This window comes from Pristis pectinata, chromosome 11 (assembly GCF_009764475.1).
Source record: "Pristis pectinata isolate sPriPec2 chromosome 11, sPriPec2.1.pri, whole genome shotgun sequence".
Taxonomy (NCBI): Eukaryota; Metazoa; Chordata; class Chondrichthyes; order Rhinopristiformes; family Pristidae; genus Pristis; species Pristis pectinata.
The window spans coordinates 57,241,917-57,265,499 of record NC_067415.1 but is presented as its reverse complement, the minus strand read 5'-3'; positions in this window follow the sequence as shown (position 1 = coordinate 57,265,499).

Genomic DNA, 23,583 nt, shown 5'->3' with positions numbered 1-23,583 from the left:
AAAAGATATGACTCTAGCTGAAGGAATTTGCTATGCCATCACTGTTTGTTGTGATTATGATATTTTGACACGTACAGTATTCAGCAGTGTCTGAAGCTGTCGATAAGATCAATTAGCAATGTTTACTGTTGTGAAGCTGGTTTAATGCCTCAAACCTTAAAATAACCAACATCACCCCACCACCCCCAAAACACACACACACACACACACACACACACACACACACACACACACACACACACACACACACACACACACACACACACACAGTGGCATGCAAAAGTTTGGGCACCCCTGGTCAAAATTTCTGTTACTGTGAATAGCTAAGCGAGTAAAAGATGACTTGATTTTCAAAAGGCATAAAGTTAAAGATGACACATTTCTTTAATATTTTAAGCAAGATTACTTTTTTATTTCCATCTTTTACAGTTTCAAAATAACAAAAAAGGAAAAGGGCCCAAAGCAAAAGTTTGGGCACCCTGCATGGTCAGTACTTAGTAACACCCCCTTTAGCAAGTATCACAGCTTGTAAATGCTTTCTGTAGCCAGCTAAGAGTCTTTCAATTCTTCTTTGGGGGATTTTTGCCCATTCTTCCTTGTAGAAGGCTTCTAGTTCTGTGAGATTCTTGGGCCGTCTTGCATGCACTGCTCTTTTGAGGTCTATCCACAGATTTTCAATGATGTTTAGGTCAGGGGACTGTGAGGGCCATGGCAAAACTTTCAGCTTGTGCCTCTTGAGGTAGTCCTTTGTGGATTTTGAGGTGTGTTTAGTATTGGTATCCTGTTGTAGAAGCCATCCTCTTTTCATCTTCAGCTTTTTAAATAGACGGTGTGATGTTTGCTTCCAGAATTTGCTGGTATTTAATTGAATTCATTTTTCCCTCTACCAGTGAAATGTTCCCCGTGCCACTGGCTGCAACACAAGCCCAAAGCATGATCGATCCACCCCCGTGCTTAACAGTTGGAGAGGTGTTCTTTTCATGAAATTCTGCACCCTTTTTTCTCCAAACATACCTTTGCTCACTGCGGCCAAAAAGTTCTATTTTAACTTCATCAGACCACAGGACTTGTTTCCAAAATGTATCAGGCTTGTTTAGATGTTCCTTTGCAAACTTCTGACGCTGAATTTTGTGGTGAGGACACAGGAAAGTTTGGAGAAAAAAGGGTGCAGGTAAGAGGACTGGTGGGATGAAATGTGAGGACCAGGGGGACCCTATCCCTGTCGGGTCTGGGAGGGGTCGGGGTGAGAGCGGAGGTGCAGAAAATGGCAGAGATACGGGTGCGAGCTCTCTTGACCACAATCAGGGGAAGCCCCTGTTAGAAAAGAAGTTGGACATCTCAGATGTCCTGGAGTGGAAAGCTTCATCATGCGAGCAGATGTGGTGGAGGGAGAGAAACTGAGGAAAGGGGGTGGCATCCTTGCAAAGACAGAGTGGGAGGAGCTGTAATCAAGGTAGCTGTGGTCATCAGTGGGTTTGTAGAAGATGTCAGTAGATAAGGAATCTCCTGCATTTGCAGTCCTTTGTTCCTCTGTCACCTGCAATGACCTGGAAACCAAAACTCCAAAGGAACAGCAGTCCATGAATGTGTGTCTGGGTGGTTGGGGATCTTCTTGTCAGAGATCACAGGTCTCTGTCACCAATACGTTACTCCTACAGGAGGTGGAAACAGGAATATGGTCCACCATGGGTCTTGAAGGGCAGATCCAGAGGCATGATCTGTCCATTCCCTCCTCCCTCAAGATCTCCAAGTAAGCCTGCCATGATAATGACCACTATCATCCAGCTCCCTTCTGCAACTCACATCGGAGGCACCATAGATTCACTCATGGCAAAGCGATGATAAATGGGAAGTAACAATGCAGATCTCTCAAATTACTTCCAGCTACTGGGACTCACTACTGTGGCCCCAGGCAGTCTCCAAATGCTGTGCAGAACACTGCACACTTAAGCAAAATATGTCCCTTTAAATAGCACAGCTGCTGGGAATGCAGCACTGGGAAAGTTGGTTGTCTGTGAATGGCCCATGATGCTTCTTAATCAGATGAATGTGAGGCAATTTTAAGACAATCAAAAGGGTCCAATTTCTAGGAATGCTAAACAACCAGTGAGGTCTTTGGTTCCATCTTCACTCTTTGCCAAACACCATCATGGAGCTAATAGAACTTTCACAGCTGATCACAAAGCAACTGTGTAGGAAAGAGTAAAACGAATTAGTCAGTTTTCCATGCTGTGTATATGTGTGTGTGTCTGTGTGTAAATCTGTGTATCAGGATACATGTGCATGAATATGTATGTTGGTGTGGCATGTAAACGAATGAGAGAGTGCATCAGGGCAAAAGTGAAATAGAGAGAAAGGGAGAACACTAGAATGAATGTGTTACAATGCCTGCGACACCCCCAATTTTAGCCCGAAAAATCATTTGAATGAAATATGGGAGAAGGCAGAGTGAACTCTTCTCTGATATGGTGTCAATATATTCAGAAAACAAGAGGAATATAGAGGATTAAAAAAGCAAATTGTGAAAAGCAAATGCAAGAGGAATTTTGGAACAGTGAAATTACTTTTTTGGATTTGTAACATTATTAAAATGAAATGCTTTTCAGCAATAATCCCTTCTTGATTAGACTTGTAATAACTTTTTGGCAAATTATTTTGCAAATTTCTCTCTATGATAACATTTTTAAGCTTTGCAAATGGAACATAGTTTGGTAAAGCAGCAACTGAGTCATATTCATCTGTGAGATCATTCTCATAAGGACCCTTCACCACAGAATGTAATTATACATTTGCAACTCGAAAGTTTTACCAAAACAGTACACAGACAAACTGCACAGAAGACAGCCTTAGTTTAGCAAGAGAAGGACTACGTTAACAGAAAAGGATTTAGAAGATGCTGCAAATACTCCTTCAGTCTCCACAATGAGTCTGGCAGGGTAAAATCAGGAACAAATAAACAAAATTAAACTCAGTGAGTTTGAAATATGAGTTTCAGAGAATTTTACAGAGAGTATAGAGACACTGAATTTCATGACGATATGTTCATGATTTGGATTTGAGCTTGACTTTTATAACTCCTTGTGCATTTTCTAAAAGTTGTGAGGACTTCTTTGCTCAACAACAACCTGAATTTATATTATACTTTCAATGTTGTATGTGTGCTAAGACAGCTAAAAGAAAGACTAAAGAGTGACAAATAGGAGAGATCAGCAAAAAACTGGACAACTGATTGCATTTGAAAAATGTCTTAGGAAGGTGGAAAAAGAAGATGATTTTGAAGGGGTTAATTGATGAAATTCTAGAAAAATAGGACAACAGCTTACTGCTGTCTGTTATATAAGGGTCAACAGGGAAAGGGTGAAGTGAGGGAGTAATATGAGTATGTATTAAATGCAAACTGAAAGGGTGTAGGAAGATAAAAATGGATAGGGCATTAGAGGAGGTGGCAGATACAGAATTGATTAAGGCTGTGGACATATCTGAAGTCACTGATAAAAATTCTGAATTAAATGAGCTGGCAATTGCGACCATCAGATTGTAGACCAATGAAGAGAGCCATGGAAAGACAGGCATACCATTCTATAAGATCATGGCTGATCTGTGAACTAGCTTTTGGCCGATTTCTCTCAATACCTTTGGTTAAGAAAAAACTGTCAACTTCAGATTTAAAATTTACAACTGACCTGGCATCAATTGCCATTTCTAGAAGATTGTTCATAACCTCCTAATTTCACTTCTAAAAGGCCTGATATTAATAATTGAACTATACTTTCTATACTCTTGCCCTGCCTGTTTCGCTCTATCAATTCTGTCTAAAGTATTCATGATATTAAATACCTCTATCAGATCTCTGTGCAGCATTCTCTGTTCCAAGGAAAACAGCCTTAGCTTTGCTAGTCTGTTCACAATTTTTTTCATTTTCCAAAGGTGGTTTATTCAGTAATTACAGAATCACATTAATACAATATTACAGCACCTCACGATACACACTAATTACACAGTACCTCACAATACACACTATTTACAGTTTCAAATTATAACACGGTCATCACGATCCAGTCTGTTCGCATAAGTAGAGTCCCTCAATGCTTGCATTAATTTGGTGGATTTCTTCTGCACCATGCCCAAAGTCTTCACACCTTTCCTAAATATGACACAGAAGTCTTGATACAATATTGATACAACAGTGTGGCTAAACAGAGTTTTTAGAGATTCATCATCACCTCTTCAGTCTTGCATGCCCTGCTCTGAGTCCTGCATGCTTTTTTAACCACATTCTCAACATGCCCTACCATCTTCAACAGGTTCATATATCCCTAAAACTCTCTAATCTTAAACCATTTCAGAATTGTGACTCCTAATTTATTTTGCCCCATCTCATTCTTTCTACCAAAATGTAAAACTTCACATTTCTCAGTATTAAATTTCATCTTCCAACTACTTGCCCATTCTATCAGCCTGCCTATTTTTCTTTGAAGTCTATTACTCACATGCTCACAGTTCACTGAATCTCCAAGATTCCCATCATCTGAAAATTTGAAAATTATGCCCTGAACACTCAACTCCAAGCAATTAACATACATTATGAGAAGCCATGGCCCTAGTACCAACCACTGGGGATATCTACTGTAAACATTCCTTACCTTTCTGCAAGCTTAGTTAATGTTTCACTGCAATTTTCATGTTCCTGTTACTTAGCCAGTTTTCTATCCATGCTGCTGCATTCCCTTTAACTCCGTGGCCTTCAAATTTGATTTCAAACCTACTATGTGTCATCTTATCAAATATCTTATATATATATCTATCTATCTATGTGTGTGTGTGTATATATATATATTTCTTTTCCATTTATTTATTTATTTGTTTGTTTGTTTGTTTGTTTGTTTGTTTGTTTGTTTATATATTTACACCTATATTTACACACACACACACACACATATATAAATATATATATATATATATATATATACACACACACACATACACACACCTTTCCCCTTTTCTTATTACTACGCCAATCTCTATTTGGATAGTTGAAGTTCTTCATCATGGGGATAACGTTTTCTGCAACAAAATGTCCTGGAGCTATAGAGGGGCTGACTGTATTAGATTTATGAGTAATGGGCCAGACTTGTTTAGCAGGCTAATGGTGCATGAACATTTACCCAATTGTGATCACAATATCAATGTTTTATGCATATCACTGCAATTTCCTTCCAATATTGCTCTCCAATATCTTTCGCGCTAGTTGGCACCTGATGGAATATTTCCAGTAGTGTAATCACAACTGTATATTTTCTTAATTCTCAACAGATTGGTTCTGTCCTTGATTGTTCCAGAACAACCTCTCTCACCAGCACTGTAATGTTTTCGTTAATTAATGACTCTCCTTTCTTTCCCTTCCCATATTTCCTGAACACTTTGTTCCCCAGATTATTCAAAACCCACTCCTGCTCTTTTTGTCGTGACGTTGTAATCCCATTGATTAATTGCACCTGCAGCCCACCAACTTTGTTTAACAAATTATTTGCATTCATATACATGCACTATAAACTTGTCTTTACTTCTTGCATTCTCTCTTTGTCTGATTTTGTCGACAAACCTTATCCATCTTACTATAGAACTATTTAGCTCTTCAAATCCTTCTTACACTGTTTTTCTCTTTTTCAATGATGACATCCTGTGTCTAATCTCCTGTCAAATTAGTTTAAGCCTGGTCCCACAACAATTACAAATCTTCCCACTGGAACACTGGTCCCAGCTCTCCTGAGGTGTAATCCATCCAGCCTGTAGAGGACCTATGTTTTCAAGAATGATATAATTTCCCTCCTGTACCATTTCTCCAGTCACACATTCATCTGTGCCAAGGGACTAAATTGGAGATTACTAACTTTGAGCTCCTGATTCTTCATCTCTTTCAAGACTCCATAAAATCTGTCTGTAGGACCTCATCCCTTTTTCTAATTATTTTATATTGCGATCACTATTGAGTAAATGTTTGTGCACCATTTGTCTGTTAACCAAGTCTGGTTCATTACTCATTGCTAAATTTCATACAAACAGCCCCCTTTCTACTTCTGGGACATTTTCTGCAGGAAACTATATACTCAATTGATTTGTCACCTTTCTGATGTGAACTCATTCACTTATCCCAGTTCACATGGAAGTTAAAAACAAACAATAAAACCATTCTGGAAGATGATAATGGACTGAATTTAGTACAATACAGAATGCAAATAGCTGAGATTTTGACTTGTAGAGTTTACAAATGATGAAGATTGAAAAGGTAGCAGAGAACTGTGAAAATAAGTGATTCAGGTGAAGACAGGCAGCATAGAGGCAGAGGCAAAGAAAAACATGATGATGAGGCAGTTCTTATTGGGATATGGGCTTCACTGATAAGGGTGGTATTTATTTGCTATTCCTAGTTACTCTGAAAAGGTAATGATGGACCATATCAAACCAAATAGTGGGTTGTGTGTCTACTCAAACGCAATTGAACGAATTGATTTGGGACTGGTGTTATTTATAGGCCAGGCAAGACAGGGATAGCCAATATAGTTCAGTGAAGAACATTAGTGAACCAGTTGGGCTGGTGACAAACTGAGAACTTTATGGCTATTTTTACTGATTAACCAGAATTTCGAAAACTGAATTTAAGTTGCTTTCGGAGGACTTGTATTCATACAGATTAGTCCAGGCTGCTGGATTATTCAGGCTCATTTACTGCTGGATTATTAGTCTTGCCATTTAACTGCTATATAATTTGTAGTCTCCATAACGTTAATTAGTGTTGCTGTTCATTAACTAAGTAACAAGAATAGAGCTCCATCAAAACAGTCTTTAAAGGCAAGTGTGTGCGTGCACACACACACAAACACACACACACACACACACACACACACACACAGAGTTCTTAAGATATATACACACTATAGCAATCTTGCAATCTGATGCACTTCTCCAGGTTGGGTAGGACAGCAAAATGTTGCACAGTCAGTGGCGTTAACAACTTTGTACATGAACAAATTATCATCAGCTGTTCAACACCAAATCCTGACCAAAATTCATTGCTGGGTGTGCCTTGCATCTCAAATTATAACAGTTTAGTTGGCAACCCATCACTAACTTCTCCAAGATTATCAGGAATAAACCATAATTGTCGGCCTTGCCCGAGACACCAACAGCTTTTAAATAAATAAAACAAACCTCGACCTATTAGTCGACCAGAATAAAATACTTTCCACAATCCAGTTATAGAAATGCTGTTATTATCAGGTGCCATGAAATGCTTTAATCTCTGGATGGTTGACTAAGTTTCTTGCTTTTTCCAAAATCTCAATCCGCTGCATCCTTATTGTCAATCATACTGTGAACTTTTACGTTTTGCGCATACCTCATCATTCACAGTTTCCTGTCTAGATAACAACATACTCCCCCCTCATTCCAGTTTGTTCTTAAGTCAACACCTAACAATAACACATTCATACTATCTCCACCCAGTCATTCGGCCAGTTGCCAAAATGCATGCTCTAATCAATCAGAGTCACTCAATTGCTTCCACAATCTCCTTCCCTCACTAAGCATTCTCAGGCATCTGAATGGCAGTATCCTCTGTTTTTGGCACACCACAGTTTCTCATCCACCCATCCTAGTATCTGTAATCTCAGGATGAACCACTGGAATTTTGGTATCATGTCTACTATTGGGACTGTAATATAAACTATCATGTGATTTCTGTTGATTGTCACAACAGAATTCTTTCAAAAATAGTCATGGCATATTACATCCCTTCCAGCAAGATTATTATTCAAATGACAAAATCTTTCCAAAGATTTGATTCTGCTTGCATTTATAATTGTATAACAAAACCACACACAATAAAAAAATTGAATAATTTCACAAAATTACACAAATTACTGATAGGAATCTGTTTGTCCCTGCGTATGTGTTAACACAGACTCATTAAATGGGGCTATCCACGGTGATACTTCACTATTCATATCCCCTTTTTATTTGCCTCATCATCTCATTAGCCAACTGTGGTAAAATCTGTGGCAATAACCATAAAAAAAACTCTAGATTTCTGTTCATTTTTCTTGTCATAATCCTGAATCCTATGCATTATAATCCTACACAATTTAATTACTCAGTTTTCCACACAATTTGGGCTGATTCTTAGGCAAATTCCATGGGATTGTTGTGTTTTAGGAGCTGCTATGTTTGCATCAATCTTTTGCCCTCTCAAGAGTATGTGCAAAATAATATAGTAGCACTTGGTGAAGAGCAAGGGAGTTCTCCTTGTCTCCAGGCCAACTTTTAGAGTGGTTTTTGGAGGAATTTTTAGAGTGTTGAGTGTTTAGAGTGCCAGATGTGGGGACCCTGGGAGACTACCAGCCTCCCCGATAACTACATCTGCGCAAAGTGCATTGAGATGTGGCTCCTCAAGGAATGTGTTGAGAGTCTGGAGCAGCAGCTCTATGACCTTCAGCTGATTAGGGAGAGTGAACAGGAGATAGACAGAAGTTATAAAGCATATGAAGAGAGTACCTCTATGGCAGTCCAACTCAAAAATCGGTATCTCATTTTAGATTCTGTTGGAGAGGATGACCCGACGGAGGAAGACCATGCAATTGATGCTGTGGCCCAGCGGGGAAGGAGTAATGCAGTGGTTATTGGGGATTTTATAGTGACGGGAACAGATGTGATTCTGCGAACACGACAATGAAACCCAGGTGGTGTGTTGCCTCCCTGGTGCCAGGGTACAGGATGTCATGGACCGGGTCCAGAATATTCTGAGGGAAGAGAGGATGATCAGCCAGAAGTCTTGGTACATGTGGGTACCAATGACATAGGCAGAAAAAGAGAAGAGGTCCTGAAGGAAGATTACAAGGAGCTAGGAAGAAGGTTGAGAAGCAGGACCTCCAGGGTAGTAATCTCAGGATTACTACCTGTGCCATGTGCTAATGACAGTAAGAATAGAAAGATCTGGCAGATGAATGCATGGCTGAGTGACTGGTGCAGGGGGGCAGAGTTTCAAATTTCTGGATCATTGGGACCTTTTTTGGGGCAGGCATGACCTTTTCACAAAGGATGGGTTACACCTGAACTCCAAGGGGTCCAATATCCTGGCGGGAATATTTAATATAGCTGTTGGGGAGGGTTTAAACTAATCTGGCAGGGGGATGGAAAACAGAATGTTAGGATAGAGGAAGAGGTATGTAGGAACAAGTCTAAGACAGTGTGCAGTGAAGATGGTAAGAAGGACAGGCAGGTGAAAAGTCAGGACAATTTGCTGAACAATAGAAGTACAACGAAATCGGTAACAGATACTGGCCTAAATGTACTATATTTAAATGCACGTAGCATTAGGAATAAGGTGGATGACCTAGTGGCACAGCTACAGATTAAAAAATATGACATTGTGGCAATCACCGAGTTATGGCTTAAGGAAGGCTGTGAGTGGGAACTGAATATCCAGGGGTAAACAGTGTATAGGAAGGATAGGCGGGTAGGCAGAGGGGGTGGGGTGGCCCCGATGGTTAGTAATGATATAAAATCAATGGAAAGGAAGGACATTGGGTCAGAAGAAGTGGAATCCTTATAGGTGGAGCTAAGAAATAGCAAGGGTAAGAGGACAATAATAGCAGTTATATATAGGCCCCCTAACAGCAGCTGGGATGTGGACTATAAGTTACAGATAGAAATAGAAAAAGTATGTCAGAGGGACAACGTTAAGATAATTAAGGGGGATTTTAACATGAAGGTGGATTGGGAAAGCCAGCAAGGCAGTGGATCTCAGGAGAGCAAGTTTGTGGAATGCCTACAAGATGGCTTTATGGAGCAACTTGTTGATGAGCCCACCAGGGGATCGGCTGTATTGGATTGGGTGCTGTGTAATGAATCTGAGGTGATTAGGGAACTAAAGGTAAAGGAACCATTAGGAACTAGCGATCACAATATGATTGAGTTCAGTTTCAAATTTGAAAAGGAGAAGCTGATAGCAGGTGCATCTATACTCCAGTGGAACAAAGGAAATTACAGTGGCATGAGAGAGGAACTGGCCCAAATTGATTGGAAGAGTAAGCTAGTTGGAGGGACGACAGAGCAGAAATGGATAGAATTTTTACAAGAAATAAGGAAAATGCAGGATAGATATATTCCAAGAAAAAAGGTTTTGAATGGAAAAAAGGCACAAATGTGGATAACGAGAGAGGTTAAGGCTAAAATAAGAGCAAAAGGGAGGGCACACAAGGAAGCAAAAATTAGTGGGAAAACAGAAGACTGGGAAACTTTTAAAAACCTACAGAAAGAAACTAAGAAGGTCATTAGGAAAGAAAAGATGAATTATGAAAGGAAGTTGGCAGATAACATTCAAAAGGATAAAAAGAGTTTTTTTAAATATATGAAGAATAAAAGAGAGACACGGGTTGATATAGGACCAATCGAAAACGGTGTGGGAGAGATTATAATGGATGATAAAGAGATGGCAGAGGAACTAAATGAGTATTTTGGATCTGTCTTCACTGTGGAGGACATCAGCAACATACCGGGTAGTCAGGGGTCACAGGGGATAGAACTGAGTTCAGTTAAGATTACTAGAGAGAAGGTGCTAAGGAAGCTAAATGGACTAAAGACAGATAAGTCTCCCAAACCGGATGAGGTGCACCCCCGGGTTCTGAAAATGTGGCTTTAGATATTGCAGAGGTATTGGTGATAATTTTCCAGGAATTGATAGACTCCGGCATGGTTCTGGAGGACTAGAGGGTCACAAATGTAGTTCCGCTGTATAAGAAAGGTGGGAGGCTGCATAAAGGAAATTACAGACCTATTAGTCTGACATCGGTGGTGGGAAAGATATTGGAATTGATCCTCAAGGATGAGGTTATGGAATACCTAGAGGTGCAGGGCAAGATAGGTCCAAGCCAGCATGGTTTCATGAAGGGAAGATCCTGCCTGACCAACCTATCGGAGTTTTTTGAGGAAATCTCAGGTAGGGTGGATAAGGGAGAGGCTGTAGATGTTGTGTATTTAGACTTTCAAAAGGCCTTCGACAAGATGCTGCACAAGAGGCTAATTAATAAGATGAGAGGTCATGGAATTACAGGTAGGATATTGGAATGGGTGGAGCATTGGCTGGTAGGCAGAAAGCAAAGGGTGGGAATAAAAGGATCCTGTTTTGGTTGGCTACCGGTTACTAGTGGTGTTCCGCAAGGGTCAGTGTTGGGGCCACTTCTTTTTACTATATACATAAACAATTTGGATGATGGAGTAAATGGTTTTGTGGCTAAGTTTGCAGATGACACCAAGATAGGTGGAGGAGTAGGGAGTATTGAAGAAACAGGAAGGTTACAGAGAGACTTAGATAGTTTAGGAGAATGGGCAAAATAATGGCAGATGAGATTCAATGTCGAGAAATGTGCCATTGTATGCTTTGGAAAAAGAAATAAACGGGCATATTATTATCTAGATTGGGAGAAAATTCAAAGTACAGAAGTACAAAGGGACTTGGGGGTAGTGAAGTGTTAATGAGGCTCTATGGAGCACTGGTGAGGCCTCATTTGGAATACTGTGTGCAGTTTTGGTCCCCATATTTTAGGAAGAATGTACTGATGTTGGAGAGGGTTCAGAAGAGATATACAAGGATGATTCCCGGAATGAAAGGGCTTACATACGATGAGCATTTGTCAGCTCTTGGACTGTACTCACTGGAGTACAGAAGAATGAGAGGGGACCTCATAGAAACATTTCGAATGTTGAAAGGACTGGACAGAGTAGATGTGGCTAAGCTGTTTCCCTTGATGGGTGAGTCCAGGACTAGAGGGCACAATCTTAGAATTAGAGGGTACCAATTTAAAACAGAAATGAGGAGAAATTTCTTTAGCCAGAAGGAAGTGAAATTATAGAATTCTTTGCCACGTACAGCTGTGGAGGCCCAATCATTAGGGGCATTTAAGGAGGAGATAGATATGTATCTAATTAGTCAAGGTATCAAGGGATACGGGGACAAGGCCAGAAATTGGGGCTAGATAAGAATAGTTTTTAGTGTAGCTCTTGAAGGGCCGAATGGCCTACTTCTGCTCCTTTGTCTTGTGATCTTTGTCTTGTGAGAAGAGGTGGGGAAAGGGTAGGTCCACTTAAGGACAAAGGAGGGAATTTATGCACGGAGCCAGAGGAAGCAGATGAGATCCTAAATGAGTACTTCACATCACTATTCACGAAGGATAAGAACATGGATAAAGGTGAGATGAGGGAGCGGTACGTTGATATTCTAGGGCATATCGATATTAGAAAGGAGGAATTGTCAGGTGTCTGGAAAAACTTTAAGGTGGATAAGTCCCCAAGACCTGATGGAATCTATCTTAGGATAGTGAAGGTGACAAGAGAGGAGATTGCTGGCTTTGTCAGAGATCTTTGTATCCTCTCTAGCTGCAGGCTGTGTCCCAGAAGATTGAAAAATAGCCAAAGCTGTTTCTTTGTTTAAGAAGGGCAACAGGTACAAACAAACAGGTCGGTAAACTTTACATCAGCTGCAGGAAATTACTAGAGAAGCTTCATAGGGACAAGATTTAGGCACATTTGGAAAAGTAGAGACAATAGGGATAGACAGCATAGCTTTATGCAAGATAGGTCTTGTCTCACAAATTTGAATTTGTTGAGGAGGTGATGAAGGTGATTGGTGAGGGTTGGATGTGGACAGTTGACAAGCTCCCTCATGGTAGGCTGATCCAGAAGATTAAGTGACATAGAATCCACAGGGAGTTGGTAAATGGGATACAAAATTAGCTTGGTCATGGAAGACAGATCATAGTGGTGGAGGGGTGTTTCTCTGAATGCATGTCTGTGGCCAGTGGTGTTCTGCAAGGATCAATGCTGAGGCATCTGTTGTAATATATATATAAATGATTTGGATGAAAATGTAGGTGGTCTGATGAGTTAAGTTTGCAGACAACATGAAAATTGGTGAAGTTGTGGAGAGTGAGGAATGTTTTCAATGGATACAGCAGGATAAAGATCAGTTGGAAATTTGGGGTCAGAAATGGCAGATGGAGTTTAATCTGGACAAATACGAGGTGATGCTTTTTGGGAGTTCGAATGCTAGAGGAAAGTATACAGTAAATGGCAGGATTCCAGGAACATTGATGTACAGAAGGATCTTGGGGTCCAAGTCCATACCTTCCTGAAAGTGGCAGGAAGCCATTGGATAGGGTGATAGGTAGGGCATGCTTGCCGTCAGTAGTCAGGGCATTAAGTAGAAACATTAGGAAATCATGTTGCAGCTGTATAAAACTTTGTTTAGATCATAGTTGGAATATTGTGTTCCGTTCTGGTCACCACACAATAAGCAGGATGTGAAGGCTTTGGAAAGGGTTCACCAGGATGTTGCTGGAATTGGAGTGTATTAGCTATAAGGACAGGTTGGATAGTTTCCTCTGGAGTGTAAGAAGTTGAGGGCTGACCTGTTAGAAGTTTATAAAATTACGAGAGGCATAGATAGGGGAGATAATTAGAGTTTACATCCCAGTGTCAAGTACTGGAGGCCATAGGTTTAAGGTGAGAGGAGGAAAGTTTAAAGGAATTTTGCAAGGCAAGTTTTTTTATACAAAGGGTGGTAGGAACACACTTCCAGGGGAGATGGTAGAGGCAGATACAGTAGCAACTTTTAAGAAGCATATAGACAGAAATATGAATAAGAGGGAATAGAGAAGTACGAACCATATGCAGGCAGATGGCATTAGTTTGACATCATGGTTTACACAGACATGGCGGGTTGAAGGGCCTGTTCCTGTGCTGAACTGTCTATGTTCCATGTTCTATGATCAGAGTTGTGTGAATAATTGGATATCTCTATCAAAGCGTGGACATTATTGCAATGTTTTATTCTGCTTCTATTATTCCATAATGCTCAGCTCACTTCAGTATTACAGCACAGCTTACAAAGCAGCCCTTACAATTTAATCTTTTAGACATTATAATTTGGTGATATCTTAAGTCTCATGTATGGAACAATCTGAAACATGAAAACACCAAGATTTGCTATGGCTTTAAAATACCATTAACTCATCTTTACTGTTCACCACAAAGGAATCTACTACTTCTTTAACACTTCTGTAGTTGACTCAGCTCAAATTATGTTTATTCAAAATTAATTTGTTCTGGGAAAATCTTACCTATTTGCAGAAGACATAAGAAGCAAGAAAATGTATAGCAGCTGCTTGCAATTGCTATGAGAGATTATTCAGTTGTTGCTGAGAGGGAACATAAATTTCTGTCAACAGACACTTGGGGCTGAATTTTAAGTTGTAGAAGTGTGGATGTGGGGTGTTGAAATTTGAAATTGACAGCATGTTGGGAAGTCAACTCCAACCCACTAACTTCCACATTTAATCTGAGCACGTTAAGCTGTGTGTAAGCAAACCCCTTGGGAAAGGTAGACTGTCAGTTTCAATATGTTGATTGCTCAGTTAGAGCAATATTTATGTGGCTTTTTAACATTAACCATGGCTCCATGTATTTCTTAGGCTTCCGAAGACTCACCAGTGAAATCAATCCAAGAGAATAGCAGCAATGAAGGAGGCTGAAGAATTGACTGGGAAATATATTAAGAAACAGTGGGACTCAAATTTGTATCCTTGAAAGCTTCTGAGAAATGTTCTGGTCACAAAACTTGTGCTTGGAATTTACTTTGGAAACTTTGGAATTTATTTTATAAGCTTTAGGTTTTACTAAATGTGATCTTCACCAGAGCTTTGATTTATCATATCATCACTGTTTTTTTGTTTCCACTGTGTTAAAAAGTGAACAGTAGCAAGAACAGCATCAGCAAGAACCAACTCACACACTGTCCTCAAATTCACTTGGTCCATCTCCGACACCTCTCTCCCCTTTCTTGATCTCTCTGTCTCCATCTCAGGAGCCAGATTATCCACCAACATTCACCAACTCCCAGAGTTACCCTGACTACACTTCCTCCCACCCTGTCACTTGTAAGGACGCCACTCCTTTTTCTCAGTTTCTCCGTCTCCACCGCATCTGCCCTTGAGATGACGTCGTCCACTCTGAGATGTCCTCCTTTTTCAGATTCCTGTCCACTGCTATTGATGGAGCTCTCACCCGTATCTCCTCCATTTCCCACTCTTCTGTCCTTACCCCATCCCCCCGAGGCATAACAGGGATAGAGCTCCCCTGGTCCTCATCTACCACCCCACCAGCCTATGCAACCAACATATCTTTACTTGCAACTTCTGCTGACTACAAGATTCCACCATCAGGCGCATCTTCCCTCCCCCTCCCTTCCCCTCCCCTCTCTGCTTTCCGCAAGAATCACTCTCTCCATGACTCCCTGGTCTGCTCATCCAAAGGTGCTTCTGTAATCAGTACCTTATTCCTAGCATCTCACTGCCATTATGATGCATTCCTACTTCACTTGTTGACCATGGTGCAACAGGATATGCCCAACCCCAACTGCCAGGTACCTGAATATTCAGCTCTGAAAATCAAAGGCTATTGAAGAAAGCCTGTGGTATTCCCTCATGTCTCTGAAGTTATATTCACCAGCATGCAAATTCTTCACAGCCCTTGGATTCTACACCACAACCTTCTCCCAATTTTCTTGGTGTGCCACATTTGTACACTTAGGCTCTTCTATCTTACATTCTCCCAGGAAGGTGTTGCATTTAACAGTTTGCCTCTCCTCTTACCAATGATCATTGGTTTAAGGGCCATCTGCTAGGTAGCAATAAAAAAATGTGCTTGAAGAAACTCATGGTAATTAATCATATTTACGTGTGTCAAAATTGTAGAAAAGAATTAACAATCCAACATAATGTAACACACTCTTGGGCATACCTTTGTGGAACAACAACCTTTACCTTTTTCTTGCACTCCTTGAGGCTTTGGCAAAGATAGAGACAGACGTCCTAACTTTGACTGAACATAGAACATAGAACAGTGGAGCAGAAGAACAAGTCCTTCAGTCCACTATGGTATGCCGACCATGCCAATTTAACTAATCCCACCTGCCTGCACAAGGACCATATCCCTCTATTCCCTGCCTGTTCTTGCACCTGTTCAAATGCCTCTTAAATGTTATTATCATATCTGCTTCCACCACCTCCCCTGACAGCACATTCCAGGCACCTATCACTCTCAGTGTAAAAAACCTGCTTCATAAATCTCCTTTAAGTTTTCCCCCTCTCACCTTGAAGCTCCACTGAGATGCCTTTGGCCAGCATCCTCTGGATTAGTACCTGTGAGCATCTCACTGCAGTCTGAGTGCTGTGCACATATGCAGTGGCAGTTTTCAGCATCAAGACATGAGTCAGTTTGTCAGGAACTTTCAGGGGACAGTGGTGACTGAAAGGTGGGAAATCAAAATACAGCAGATACTGGAAATCAGAAATAAAAACTGAAGCTGGAAAGGTTATCAACCTGAATCTACTTCTCTCTCCCCGGAAACCGTCTGACCTGCTGAGAACTTACAGCAGCTTCTGTTTTGTAAGGTGAAGGTGACTCTGCTTTGACTCTTGGCCCTACTTTTTCACCATCATCTCTCTTTGCCCAATCTGGTGTCCCTCATATCCATAAAGTTGGAGAATACTTTGATGCAAATGTAGGGAGTAATGAACAGTAAAGGCCAGGGAGTCATTGCCAAGAAATTCATCCTCAGATGAATTTAGCATTTGGCATATTAGTGCGAAACATGCCAGTACCCTGCCTCAGTCGCATTGAAGTCAATGAACTTTGCTACTGATGACATCCAGGCACAATTATATTAATTAACATGGCATTCATGGTATGCAATCCATTGGTTAAGGCCTGCAGTCACTGATTTGATTTCTATGTTTGCTACATCATCACAAAGGCAAGAAACATCACGCTAACCACACTTGAGAGAAACTATTCCAATTGCCCAATACAGAGCAACGAGGCTGGCTGCCAGTACATCAGACAGTTTTGTTGCTGCTTCAGAAGTATCCAACTCACAAATGGCCCCAGAGATATTTCATCTGTGCACAACTGATCAAAGCTTAGAGAGAGTGCCGTACTCTCACGTATGGGTGCTCCATCGATCCACTCATGCAGTCTATGGATCACTTGGTTAAAACCCAATGTAAAAGACCCACTGAAGTAACTGGTGCATGGTCTACTTAAGTCCTATCATGATGTGTCTTTAGAGAGAGAGAGATTGCTCCTCTCAGGAGTCATCGTTGTTCTCTTGCCCCACCTCTTGCAGTTTGTGTGAAAGTTCTGTGGGAGAGTTGAGCCATGCATGAGAAATATCAATGCACCAAGTGTCATATCCATAATCACATATCACTGGCTGCTGATTTCAAGTCAACATGAATGAGAGCTACGTGTCATCTGAGCGAAAATCATCACATTCTGTCACAGGTAACATTGGGCACTCATCATCCCATCTCTGCTCCTCAGCAGATATGACTTGTGGGATGGATGACAGCATGTCCAGTGGAGAAAGTGTATTTGTTGAGGGCAAAGATTAAGAGAAGGGGTGACCTGACACAAAGTTGAAGTTGAGAACCAGTGATGGCTGGATGGATAGAGACGTGCAGAAGTACGTAAACCGAGAGGGATAGTGTAGCTGAAGATATGTTGATATGAAGAGTGATGTTCTGGAGTCACTCAAGAAGGCAGAAGGAGGGTGTTGGAGAGGTATTTTTTTCTTCTTATTTCCGCCACATAGGAATCACTAGCATTTTGAACTGTCTACTGGAACCACTGCAGTCCTTCTAGTGAAGATCTTCCCACAGCACAGTATGTTGGGAGTTCTAAAATTTAGACTCACCAACTCTGAAGAAATGGCAATGTATTTCCAAATTAAGGTGGCTTGTGGTTCAGTAGGTGCTGGTGTTCTTCCTGCCCTTATCCTTCTGGGTGGCAGTGATGGTATTTTTGAAGGTTTTGTCAAAAGAGCCCCAGTGAGGAACTGTCATTCATTTTGCACCTGTGCACACTGTATCCATAGTGAGCTGGTGATGGAGGGAGTGAATGTTTACTGTGGCGGATGTGGTCAGCAATCAGTTGGATTATTTTGTTGGGTTTCTTGAGCATTGTTGAAGCTGCAATCACCCAGCCCTGTGATGAGAATTCAATCACATTCCTGACATGTGCATTGTGGATGGTAGAAAGAATTTGAAGATCCTTGAAATTAGTACCTTGCCACTGGGCATGGAGCCTCTGTGTGCTCTTGCAGCCATAGCATTTATGTTCCAGTCCTGCTAAATAACTGGTCAATAGTAACCCCAGATTGTTGAAGGTGGGAGACTTGATGATGGCCGTGCCTTAAAACTGTCAAGAGAAGGTCATTAACTTCTCTTTTTTTGGAGATGGTCATCAAGTGCAATTGTATAGCATAAATATTATTTGTCACTCATCTGGTCTGAGGAACATTTTATTGATCTCCAATACAAAAACCATCTTTCTTTTTGTGATGTATAACTACAACCAGTGGAGTACTTTCCCTTAAGTTTTAATGAACTTCAATTTCCTCAGCACTGCTCATTTCCATACAGTCAAATGTTGTTTTGATGTTAAAAGCAGTCACTCTCATTTCTCCTCTGGAATTCAGCAAGTGGACCAAGGCTGTAATATGATCTAAGTGGTCTGTCAAATCCTTAACTGAGCCAGTTATTGGTGAGTAAATGTCACTTGACAGCAAGTCCATTGCTACCTTCCATAATCTTATTGATGAAAAAGAATAAGGAGGGGTACTAATTATGCTAACTGGTTTTGTCCTTTTTGTGAGCATCAGGACACTGGTCAATATGCCTCTGTACTCACTCTTCCTTCTTTGCTGGTGTCACTTAACTGTTTTCAACATTGAACCTGGTACCGTAGCAATACACTTCTGCTGCTGCCTTGATGAAAATCTCCAGCCACACATTTTTGGTGTCACAGCCAGTCTTGTTCCTTCCATCAGGGAGGTGTGATTATACTGATGGGCAACCTTTCGACATTTGAACATTATTGTGTTTACTTCCTTGTGTTTTCCACCCAACTTCTTTTTGCAGTGCCTCCAAATTTTGAGATTGAAAAGGATTAATAAGTGTTGTTGATCTCCCATGATCAATCTATTCTAAACATATGAACGTAACATGTTAATGCGGCAGCTGGGTTGGAACACCACCGACAGACACACTGGAATTACTCTGAGTTTCCTGCATGCCATCTGGCTTCTCGCCCTCATCCAGTGCATTATGCCAGTCTTTTGAAGCTGACAGGGAAAACATAGAAATAACTTTATACATATAATACAGTGTGACATACAGTTATGAAATCACAGATCTAATCCAATCACTGTCCTTAATAAATAACTCCACAAGTTGGTCACAGAAAATAAATGGCAGGCAAAACTGTCAAATTTACTTCAGTGTAGTGTTGGTCTAGTTGTAGTCCAGTTCTGTTAGGTTTTTCTCTGCTTTTACTCTCTAAGCCCGCAGTCAAGCCAAAGTAAGTTACATGAAATTTGGCATAACAACTGCCAAGTTAAGCATATAGCAAGAATCAAAGGTCAAAAATATCTTCTTTTAAGAACAACTGAAGAATCACAGAACCATAGCTGATGGAAGCAAGGTTTCCAATAGCAGAGCAATTAATATTAGGACTGTGCAAAAGGTTAGAATCAAAGTAGTTAAGAGCTCTCAAAGGTCTGGGTGGTTGGAAGAAGTTGCATAGAAAGATCCAGAAGTGGAGGGAAGGGTATGATTAATATAGGGCAGGGAGGTGGGATTGGTGCTCGGGCAAATGCATGAAGTAAGAAGATTTTGAAACCGAAGCATTAACAAGGTTGTTGCGCGATTGGTGTACACGACTTGGAGTGTGTTAAGGGATAGCAGCAGAGTTTTGGATGAGCACAGCTAGGGAAGGAGATTGGTGACCACCAGAAAACAAGTGAAATAATCAAGTCAAGGGGTAAAAGGATTTCAAGGGTTTCAAGAGATGATGAGCTGGGGTAGGGCAAAGCTGGACAAAAGTGCAAATGTGGAATAGTGATGGAGCAGGTATGCGGATTAAAACTCAGCTCTCTCCTGCAGCTCTGCATCATGCATAACACTATGAATACAAATCATCCTGGGATGTGAATGGTCAGCAAGGTGCTGAGTTTACGGCTGCTCCTAAGGAGAGTGGCTTCAATTCTCCCCATAGTTGCAGGAAATTTCTGCTCATCTAATATTGGAAATTAGATAAACAGTATGAAACTATTTGAGACAGCAGTTTGGTCAAGGGATACAAGTGATTGCCTTCAGCATACAAGTATAATCCAATGTTTTTTTGTCAAATTATAATAGCATGTAGAAAATAAATAGATCTCAGGGGAATTCCGGTGGTAACTTCAGGATTGGGAAGAATTAGAAAGAGAATCATTGTAGATAATTCTCAGGCCATGATTCAATAAAAAATAATAGAACAAAATAAGAGCAGTACCACCCATATGGACAAAGGTGGAGAGTTTTTGAAGAAGATGGTAGTCAGCAGATAAATGCTGAACAGAACCAAATTGAAATGATTATCATATTAAAAATCGAAGAAGATTCTTATGTTCCCATATTTCTATCCATGGAATCAGTGATTTGTTTACCATAGAACCATAGAACAATACAGCACAATACAGGCCCTTCGGCCCACCATGTTGTGCTGACCTTTAAACCACACCTAAGACTATCTAAACCTCTCCTCCCACATATCCCTCTATTTTAAATTCCTCCATATGCTTATCTAACAATGTCTTGAACTCGACCAACGTACCTGCCTCCACCACTACCCCAGGAAGCACATTCCATGCACCACCCACTATCTGGGTGAAAAACCTCCCTCTGATATCTCCTTTGAACTTCCCACCCATTACTTTAAAGCCATGCCCTCTTGTATGGAGTATTGGTGTCCTGGGAAAGAGGCGCTGGCTGTCTACTCCATCTATTCCTCTTAATATTTTGTATACCTCTATCATGTCTCCCCTCATCCTCCTTCTCTCCAAAGAGTAAAGCCCTAGCTCCCTTAGTCTCTCTTCATAATCTATACTCCCCAAACCAGGCAGCATCCTGGTAAATCTCCTCTGCACCCTTTCCAATGCCTCCACATCCTTCCTATAATGAGGCAACCAGAACTGAACACAGTACTCCAAGTGTGGTCTAACCAGAGTTTTGTAGAGCTGCATCATTACCTCACGGCTCTTAAACATGATCCCACGACTTATGAAAGCTAACATCCCATAAGCTTTCTTAACTACCCTATCCACCTGTGAGGCAACTTTCAGTGATCTGTGGATATGAACCCTCAGATCCCTCTGCTCCTCCACACTACCCAGAATCATGCCATTAACCTTGGAGTTTGTCCTTCCAAAGTGTACCACCTCACACTTCTCCGGATTAAACTCCATCTGCCACTTCTCAGCCCAGCTCTGCATCCTATCAATATCCCTCTGCAATCATCAACAGTCCTCCACACTATCCACAACACCACCGACCTTTGTGTCAATCTGCAAACTTGCTAACCCACCCTTCTACCCCCTCATCCAAGTCATTAATAAATATCATGAAAGTAGAGGTCCCAGAACCGATCCTTGTGGAACATCACCAGTCTCAGCCCTCCAATTTGAATGCACTCCCTCCACCACAACCCTCTGCTTTCTACAGGCAAGCCAATTCTGAATCCACACAGCCAAGCCTCCTGGATCCCATGCCCTCTGACCTTCTGAAGAAGCCTACCACGTGGAACCTTGTCAAACGCCTTACTAAAATCCATGTAGACCACATCTACTGCACTACCCTCATCAATCTTCCTGGTCACCTCTTCAAAGAACCCTATCAGGCTTGTGAGACATGATCTTCCCTTCACAAAGCCATGTTGGCTGTCCCTAATCAGTCCATGATTCTCTAAATGCTCTTAGATCCTATCTCTAAGAATCCTTTCCAACAGCTTGCCCACCACAGACGTAAGGCTCGCTGGTCTATAATTGCCTGGACTATCCCTACCACCTTCTTTGAATAAGGGGACAACATTCGCCACCCTCCAATCCTCCGGTACCATTCCCATGGACAACGAGGACTCAAAGATCCAAGCAAACGGTTCAGCAATCTCCTCCCTTGCCTTGCGGAGCAGCCTGGGGAATATTCCATCAGGCCCCGGGGACTTATCTGTGCTAATATTTTCTAACAGCTCCAACACATCCTCTCTCTTGATACCTATATGCTCTAGAACATTACCCTTAACAACACTGTCCTCAGCGTTATCAAGACCCCTCTCCTTGGTGAATACTGAAGAGAAGTATTCATTGAGAACCTCACCCACTTCCACAGCTTCCAGGCACACCTTCCCACCTTTGTCTCTAATCAGTCCTACCTTCACTCTCGTCATCCTTCTGCTCTTCAGATACATGAAAAAAGCCTTGGGATTCTCCTTAACCCTACTCACCAAGGCATTTTCATGTCCCCTTCTTACTCTCCTCAGCCCCTTTTAAGTTCCTTCCTTGTACCCTCTATTCCTCATGAGCCCTATCTAATCCTTGCTGCCTACACCTTATGTATGCTGCCTTCTTCCTCCTAACTAGTTGTTCCACCTCTCTTGTCACCCATGGTTCCTTCACCCTGCCATTCTTTCTCTGCCTCACCGGGACAAACTTATCCCTAACATCCTGCAAGAGATCCCTGAACGATGACCACATCTCCATAGTATATTTCCCTTCAAAAATGTCATCCCAATTTACATTCTCAAGTTCTAGCCTTATAGCCTCATAATTTGCACTTCCCCAATTAAATATCTTCCTGTCCTCTTTGCTCCTATCCTTGTCCATGACAATGCTAAAAGTTAGGGAGCAGTGGTCACTGTCCCCCAAATACTCACCCACCGAGAGGTCTGTCACCTGACCCAGTTCATTACCTAAAACTAGATCTAATATGGCATTCCCTCCAGTCGGCCTGTCAACATACTGTGACAGGAATGTGTCCTGGACACACTTAACAAACTCTGCCCCATCTAAACCTTTGGTACTAAGCAGGTGCCAATCAATATTTGGGAAGTTGAAGTCTCCCATGATAACAACCCTGTTATTCTTGCACCTTTCCAGAATCTGCCTCCCAATCTGCTCCTCAGTGTCCTTGCTGCTACAAGGGGGCCTACAGAATACTCCCAGTAGAGTAACTGCTCCTTTCTTGTTCCTAACTTCCACCCAAGCTGACTCTAGAGAGGATCCTTCTACATTATCCACCCTTTCTGCAGCTGTAATAGTATCCCTGACCAGTATCGCCACCCCTACTCCTCTTCTCCGCCCCTCCCTATCCCTTTTAAAACACTGAAATCCAGGCATATTCAATATCCATTCCTGCCCTGGTGACGGCCAAGTCTCTGCAAGAGCCACAATATTATTGTCCCATGTACTTATCCAAGATCTCAATTCATTACTGTTATTCCTGATACTTCTTGCATTTAAGTAAATGCACTTTAGCCCATCCACCTTTCTACTTTTATGCCCTGTACTCTGCTTCTCCTTCCTCAAAGCCTCCCTACATGTTAGATCTGACTTTTCCACATCCATTTCTTCCTCTGACCTACCCCTCTGCTTCCCAT